Source organism: Ochotona curzoniae, unplaced genomic scaffold (genome assembly GCF_017591425.1).
Source record: "Ochotona curzoniae isolate NIBS_2020 unplaced genomic scaffold, NIBS_Ocur_1.0 contig_576, whole genome shotgun sequence".
Classification (NCBI taxonomy): domain Eukaryota; kingdom Metazoa; phylum Chordata; class Mammalia; order Lagomorpha; family Ochotonidae; genus Ochotona; species Ochotona curzoniae.
This window is the reverse complement of record NW_024466477.1, coordinates 67869-76293: the sequence shown is the minus strand read 5'-3', so window position 1 is coordinate 76293 and position 8425 is coordinate 67869. Positions and strand designations below refer to the sequence as shown.

At 44.4% G+C, this 8425-nt stretch overlaps 1 pseudogene; it reads left to right on the top strand.

Annotated features, from left to right (window-relative positions):
- The first annotated feature begins 2104 nt into the window (after positions 1 to 2104).
- On the top strand, positions 2105 to 2640 carry LOC121162846 (annotated as a pseudogene).
- The last annotated feature ends 5785 nt before the right edge of the window (positions 2641 to 8425 follow it).

The window sequence follows — 8425 nt, the reverse complement described above, 5'->3', positions numbered from 1 at the left end:
TACATATTTTTTTCTTGTCCTGCTGTCATATTGAGAGAGGTATCATCGAGTATTCTGATTGAATTAACATGCCATAAATATAAATAAGTAAAATCCTTTACTTAGTAGAAATTATATTTATGGCATTTAGCTGAGTATTCTGAGTTAATGACTGCAGCTCCGGTCTCTGGCTCCTGCTCTGTACTTCTGACCCCTGGGGTCCCTGGAAGGAGGTGGACACATCATACTTATGTGCAATGATGTTTCCAACACCACAGGCCTGGACGAAAGTGGTGAAATCTCATGTGCCCTGGTTCTTGTCACCCAAGTGAGGATACAAAGTTTTTCTCTTTGTTGGTTGTGGTCACAGCCCTGATGAGGCATTGGGATGCACAGATGTGGATGTACAATGGGAGACATCTCTGTCTCTGTCAACAGCTTTCCATTGCCTCCATCTCAGAGTAAGTGATGAAGATTTGAAAAAGCATTTATTTTCAGTAAAAATAAGTCCTGCGGTAAGTGACATTGCGTTTGCCCATTAAGGCTACAACCGTCATTTTATTTATATCCCTGACTGAACATGAAATATGAAGACTGAATTGCATTCTGTTCCATTGTCACATGCAATCAATGTAAGTGTTCATATTTTATACAACTTCCAAGTCACACAGATTTTATGTTTTGTACCCCAGGCTCGTTGCACTACAAGTTATGTGTGATTTCTTTGCCAGTGACACGAGTCTCTTTGTCCTGTAGTGTTACTCTGTGGCGACTCTGGATTGACTAAACACATCTTAATAAATATTCATTATCAATCTCTGTTGGAATGTCTTTATTCATGTATAGGGGATCCTCAATCATACATGACACTGATTCTACACTTGTAAGTCCATTAGCCAATGCATTGCTTTATCTTCTGATTTTGCTTTAAATTTTATCTTTCCACTTACTTGGGGACACAACTGTGTCTTGATGGATGTGGAAAACTCTAGCCATGATGAACGATTCCAAGCTGGGTAGTTCAGGCTCATTCATAGTGCACATTTGAAATGGATATAGCCTGGCCACTCGGCTTGCACGTTATCTAGAAAATCACTTCTCTCTGTGGATAAAGCCAATTTTTATCCCCTGATAAACTCTCTACAAGATTTTTTCAGCATTAGAGCCCATTACTCAGGACATCTTTTTTTTCTTAATTTAAAAATATTTTTTAATTGAAATGTCACATATATAAAAAGAAGGAGAGACAGACAGGAAGATCTTCCTTCCACTGATTCACTCCCCAAGTGACCACAATAGCCAGAGCTGAGCTGAAGCCAGGAGCCAGGAGCTTCTTTCAGTTCTCACGCATGGGTGCAGGGTCTCAAGGCTTTGGGAAGTCCTTGACTGCTTTCCGAGGCCACAGACTGGGAGTTGGATGGCAAGTATGGCTGCTGGGATTAGAACCAGCATTCATATGGGATCCCAATGTGTGCGAGGCAAGAACTTTAGCTACTAGGCTACCACACCTGGCCCTTAAGGAGGTCTTCTAAGCTACAGTCTAGAATATTCCAGATTGGATCCAACAGTCCCTCATTGTTTCCATGCACAGGATCAGAATGCCTCCCACTTGAGCACATGGCAATCACTGATAGAATGCTACAGCATCTTGCTTAGTGCACTCAACCCTCTTCTTGCCATTTGGATCTTCTCATTTGCATATATTCCCTCCACCTTCATCCACTTCCAAGGAAACTGACATACATGCAGCACTGGAGAGCACGTATGTCAGGTAAAAGGAGAAAGCAGAAGGCTCAGTAAGATTCCCAGGGTGGGGCGAATTCTCCTGTGGTCTTGGGTTCCTTGTGCACCTTGGAGCATTTTCTTCCAAGAGTCCACCTGGCTGAGATTTGTTCTTGAATGAAGTCATGAGTGACCTGTTTCTTTAAGAGGCATGTTTGATCATGGCTGAGGCTGGGGCCCCGGATGGCAATGAAGGAAGCCGGGATGAACACGGGGGCTGAGACCGTGGCCACTGATGTGTCCTCATGGTTCCTGCACTGTGCTGGACAGCAAGGGCTCTGAGCTGAAGCAGAAATATCTGCTCCATTATACGTCTCTCACCTGCCATGGAGAAAGTCGTGTCATGTGTAACGGACTTATCCCTGAGGATAAGACATTGAGAGAAACCAGAGTGACCAGTGGAGCCAAGATCATGGTGGTTGGCTCCACAATCAATGATGTCTTAGCATCAACACGTCCAAAGATGCCGCATAGCAGGATGCGAAGGTGGACGAGAACAAGGAGGAGCTCCTGTGTAGACAGAAGTAACGTAAGAAAGTCTTGGATAAAGGAAAACCCGAAGAAGTGATGCCACCTGTTCAGGATGCCTAGGAGCACCAGCCCACAGTCCCTTTGTCTGGCATGCACAATATGTCTGGAGGGAAATTGAGACTCACCTTGAAGCCTGAACAAGACCAGCTGTGGATTGGCACAAAAGAGTGGCCTGAGAAGTTGCCCACGGGCTCCATTTAAAAATGTGGTCAGCGCATGCATCAAAGGACAGGAAGATTAACACATGATGGCATTTCAGTTGGGTCCCACTCTTACTACTGGGTGTACTGGTTTCCAACGCAGTGTGTGGATGCGATCGAAGACACTGTGCTGGGCAAATGGCAGTAGTTTTGAAAACATTTTTACCCCTGGCCCAGGAGACTCACTCAAAGGGAAGGACATTGGCAGGAGAGCCTGCAGCACCCCTGGAGTGCAGAGCTGTGGAACTTTGTTTCAAATGAACAAAAGAATCTGGATTCCCTCAAAGGTGATATGCTGATTGAAGCCAGAGGTAATGTACTCTCACCATTAGCTTCCTTTTCACTTAAAAATCACCATTCCTTTTCTTGCAATCGGCTTCATACCATTTTGAAAGTTAACACAGAGAAAATCAATAAATCTTCATTCAGAAAAACAAAACAACTGAAAAAGAAAAAGAGGCATGATTCATTTTCTGCACACTGGGGTTCTGGGAGGAGTTTTTTTTTTTTAAGATTTATTTATTTTATTGGAAAGGCCGATGTACAGAGAGGAGGAGAAACAGAGAGGAAGATCTTCTGTCTGATGATTCACTCCCCAAGTGGCCGCAACACCTGGTGCTATGCCAATCTGAAGCCAGGAGCCAGCAACTTCTTTCCGGATCTCTCACGTGGGTGCAGGGTCCCAAGGCCTTGGGCTGTCCTCCACTGCTTTCCCAGGCCACAAGCAGGGAGCTGGCCAGAAAGTGGAGCTGCTGGGATTAGAACAGGCGCCCATATGGGATCCTGGCACTTTTAAGATGAGGACTTGAGGCACCAAGCCAAGCCACTGGGCACCATGCATTCTGTTTTTGCCATTTTGTATTCTTTTCCTGGAACTTCTGTGCATCTTTCCCTCTTGCTTGGAAAAAAGGATGGGATTTAATAATAGTGCTTGAGTGCTATATGTCTGAGTGGAAGCTTTGTTCTCTCAAACTTGGTACCTTTGCTATTACTCCTAAGAGTGTAATGAATATGCCCCAAAATACAGCTTTCAGCTCAGGTGCTAGCTTTGTGGCCCCATGAATCTCGACCTACCTGCCGGTTGCCCTAAGCACAGCTTCCAGGCCTGCATGGGCAATGTGACCTGGGATTGGAGAGCCCAAAGAGATAGGCATGCCTACTTATCAGTTACAGTGTGGTTGTTGGGTGAGAGCACCGTCGGAACACCCTTTTCCCTTCCATTTTTACTCTATGTAAGTCTGTAATTCTCTCTGATAAATGAACATCCCTCACCTGATTGTATCTGATGGTTCTTTGTAAAAGAAAACTGTCCCCTCACCACTTGATAGTCTCGGGGCCTGCTGGTTAGCAAACACCCAAGAGTAGCGTTCATAACATGCAGAAACATATAGGTGGATTGGGGGTATACTGGGCACAATGGAAGGACTGAGGAATGGGGACACACTGAAACAGGAATGAGGATTTGTGACAGTGATAGGCAAGCTGCAGGCTGACCAGCAAGTCTTTGAAATCAAGTAGTAAAAGCTGCTGAAAAAAGCACACCTCAGGATCCAAAAATGTGCCCCATAATTCCAACCAGTAAAACTTGCCAATCAAAATACTCCTTAGCTTATTCCACAGAGGTGTGCAAACTGAGTGACATTTGAAGTGTCCAATATTGGGTGAAGTGTGGGATTATAGATTTAGAATGACACTGAGTGTTCATGGACACAATAGCATGAAGTGGATCAGGTCCAGGGATATACATCACTAATGTAGTGCTTAGGATGGAAGTTTAATCAGAGCTGGAGTAGGAAGATTGTGGACACAGAGCTCTTTCCCAGGTCTAGGCATAGTATGCTCACAACTTCTTATGGTGAACACTCAGACGGCATGACTGGAACTAATACTGTCCTCAAGCCCATTCTCCATCCTGGGAGATGGTAATATGCTCTGATGCCCTAGTCAGCAGAGCTTGAGACTAGAGTTCTAACTGCCTCACTCACGTCAGAAGATTCAGGAGCTAATGAGGGGTTAGATCAATGGAGTGGGTATAAAATATCACCTCTTATCTCCTCTCCCAACCTCATATTCTGATGTTTGCACTTCTGCCCTCCATTTTCTGTCTTTGAAGGCATGAGGGAGCAAACAGAAAAGTGGGAAGGGAAGAGTATTTAAGGCAAAGGAAGGGAGTGTACACCAGCCTTCATTGTTGTGCCTTTCTGCAGCTTCTCTATACATTGTTTAGAATTCTCAAGAGCAATTACACATGCAGGTACATGCACGCAGGCAACCACACACACACACACACACACACACACAGTTTCATTATTTCACATGATGCTTTGTCAAGAAGATCAAGCATCGTTACTGGTAGGATACCCCTCCAATGGATTTGCCACTTGGATATTTTGTGGGTTGCACAAGTGCCTATCCAAAGGGGTAGTTTTGAGAACTCAAAAAGTGAAATGAAAGTTCAGTTTTATTGGGTCAAGATTTATAAATCCATGCAGCAAACTTCAAATTTCCCCTGTCTTGTCTAAAGATACCTTATACTATGTGCTAAGCCCATCCTGATAGACATGTACATATGGAATCCACACAGTTCTACATCTACATGCTATTAATAACGTTAAAGGGAAAATCACAAGGCTTGGCTCTCTTCCTGGACTCTTACATGACAATGTAATTTTCCTTTGATTTTTGTAAAATTTCATTTTATTTATTCATTTTTTTATTGCATTGCGTTATGTGACACAGTTTTTTAGACACTGGAATAACCCCTCCCCCTCCCGCCACCCTTCCCCCAGGTGGATTCCTCCACCTTGCTACATTGCCACAGTTCAAGTTCAGCTGAGGTTCTTTCATTGCAAGCATATGCCAGGGATCAGTGTGAGCAACTGCAAAGTTTCAATTTTCTGATTACAGGTAATTAATAGAATATGACGAAGACCTTGTCTTCTGGTTCACATGTGCATCCTACAGGACATAAGTGATATTCCATTGTTTAGACAACTGTTCTGTAAGTCTTCAGAAGCTTGAAGACTTGGCATTTGCAAAATTCATAGTTACATCATTGCAACTCTTTGCCTACTGCAATTGTATTTCTAATGGCTGACTCTACTTGGGAATGTAAGACCTACCAAATATTTTTTGTGGGTAAAAAAAAAAATAGATAGTAACAATGAAAGCTGTACCTACTTCTTGTTGTCTAGAGTTCATTTGATATCTTCCATTAATCTAATTAATATCTGCTCTTGTCCTTAGTTCCTCGAAGAAGCCAAATAATGGGCAGTGTGATGAATTAGAAAGTGAAGGAGAGGGTTGGTTGCATACACGGAGGCCGAGGGCATTGGAGAGTGTATGTTGTTTGTTTACAGAGTAATGAAACCACATCCAGTCCACAGAGAGGAGATTCTTATGCAAACATATGAGCAATCTGTACCAAATCAGGATGTGCCCCAGGAGTGTGGCGATACTTGCCTGCCACTCGTGCGTCCAACCTAAAACTGTTCATTCTGGATGTGAGATTTTAATATGATTCAAAACAACATGGTGTGCACATGTGCCATTGAAGAGAAAACTTGTAAACAGAGGTATTGCCAAAAAGTTGTACGGAATGAAGAACATACAATTATGGTATCAGTACCTTGTATACATGGACAATCCATTCAAAGTGATAAGGAGAATGTTCTAGAACAGTGTTCTAGGCAGCATTGATCAAGATGCTTTGGGCCAATCCAGTGTTCATATGGTGCTCATACAGTGTGTGCATGACTAAGTGAATTCTGTATCCTGGAAAGAAATCTCCCTTAAAATGCATGTAGGTCAAAAACTGACACTCAGCAAGTCAGGGGTGCAGACCATAAAACCAGTGAGTATTAATTGACTTGCCAAATATAAAATATTGACCCCATATTACTAAATAATCAAAATTAATTCAATCTCTGGCATCACAGAAAAAAAAAATGTAACATAAAGTGACGGGCTTTTGTATCTGGTACATGACCTCAGATTTAATTCACATCATGAATATTTTTACTCAACCTAGAAATTTTTCTAAAGCCTATTGCTAATTTTGAGAGAGACTGACACAGAGAATCGTGACAAAATGAAACCCTTCCCACTCTATATCACATCTCTCCATTGCAATATTTATTTCAGGGTTGTGACAAGAACCAACAAGAGGAGTCAAACCAATTCATGGGTTTGGAACCAGGATACCCAAACAGAGATCAGAGAGCAGGTCAGAGCCAGAGGTGGACGTTCATTCTATGCAGCAGCTAGGCTAATTGTACTTTGCACAAGTAGTATCAAGAGAGAAAGTCACTCCTGATATTTTTCGCATCTGAATGTAATTCAGTCAAACAACTCCTAAGAAAACTGTCAGACTCCCTTGGAACCTGCTGTTTTCTTGAAGCTTTTGAACAAATTCCTCTCAGGCTTTATGAGAATAATGTAGCACTTGGGGGCATAGATGCAGCCCAGGAGCCCAGCACCAGAGGCCAAGATGGAGAAGACCTCCACGGCCACCATCACCTTCCCCTTGGTGCTCTGGTACACAGGCAGGAAGGTCACCCACACACTGCAGAACACCAGCATGCTGAACGTCAGGAACTTGGCTTCATTGAACGTGTCAGGCAGCTTCCTGGCAAGGAAAGCCACAGTGAAGGTGCCCAGGGCCAATGAGCCCAGGAAGCCCAGCACACAGTAGAAGGCAGTGATGGAGCCCTCATTGCACAAGAGGATGATGTGTCCATGCTCAGAGTATGCATCTGTGTCCACAAAGGGAGGAGATGTTGCCAGCCAGATGGCACAGAGAGTGAGTTGGATGAGGAAGCAGATGGGAATGACAGCGTTTGGGGCTCCTGACACCAGCAATCGCCTCATGGTCCTTCCAGGCTTCATGGCCTTGAAGGCCAGAACCACAGTGATGGTTTTGGCCAGCACGGCAGAAACAGCCACTGTGAACACCAGGGCAAATGTGATTTGTCTTAGGAGGCAGGTGGCTGTGTTGGGACGGCCAATGAAGAGGAAGGAGCAGAGGAAGCAGAGGAGGAGTGAGATGAGCATGATGAATCTGAGGGTGCCATTATTGGTCTTGAAGATGGGTATTCTTGGTGTCACTGCTATGTACATCCATAACTATTGCACCACCCCAAAGCCTGCCCCTCAGCCAGGAAGCAGGCCCTGGTGTGTCCATGAGAACACAGGTAAATGCTACCTACTGTATACTTCAAATTTTATACTAAAGTATGAAATGTTAACTTCTCTGCACATGCCTCATAATCTATGACTCTAAAGACCATTTCCCCAGCAGGCACAGCAGACAAGTGAAAAATGTCAGTCAAAGTCACGAGGACAGGCTGGGGCACACAGAGAGGAAACAATGATTGCCATCAACCCCTCACTCCATATGCAATGATGCATTTGGCTGCTCTGTCCATCCCACCATCAACTCTTTCACAATTGCCAAACCCACTCAGCAGTCCACTGCCCACACCGCCCTTGGTCTCTGTGCACACAAGTTCACAGAGCTGCTGTCCAAGCCTGAGGTGGTCTCCAGGGCCCTATTGGGAGATGATGCAATCAAAGAGAGCAGGAAGCAAGGAAAGTCCACAACATGTTTTTCTCAAGTGTGAATCCCAGAAAGCATGATGACAGGTGCATAGCTTCAAGGCAGGACAATCCCTGGAGTGTCCCATGTGAGAAATTCAGGGCTGCAAGTGCATGCTAAATACAGGGCCAAAGAGGTGACATTGTAACAGTGCAGATCAGCTAGGCTCTGCCCCAAGAGCAGTGTCCACTCTAGCCAGCCCTCTATTCCTCATGCCTGTGCACACAAGCAGTATCTGTGTCTCCACGACAGTGGAATCCTGCCTAGATGTGGTGTGTGAGCATCCTCTTCCTGCTGTTGCCCATGCTGCATGTCTCACAGGGCATGACGCTTGATG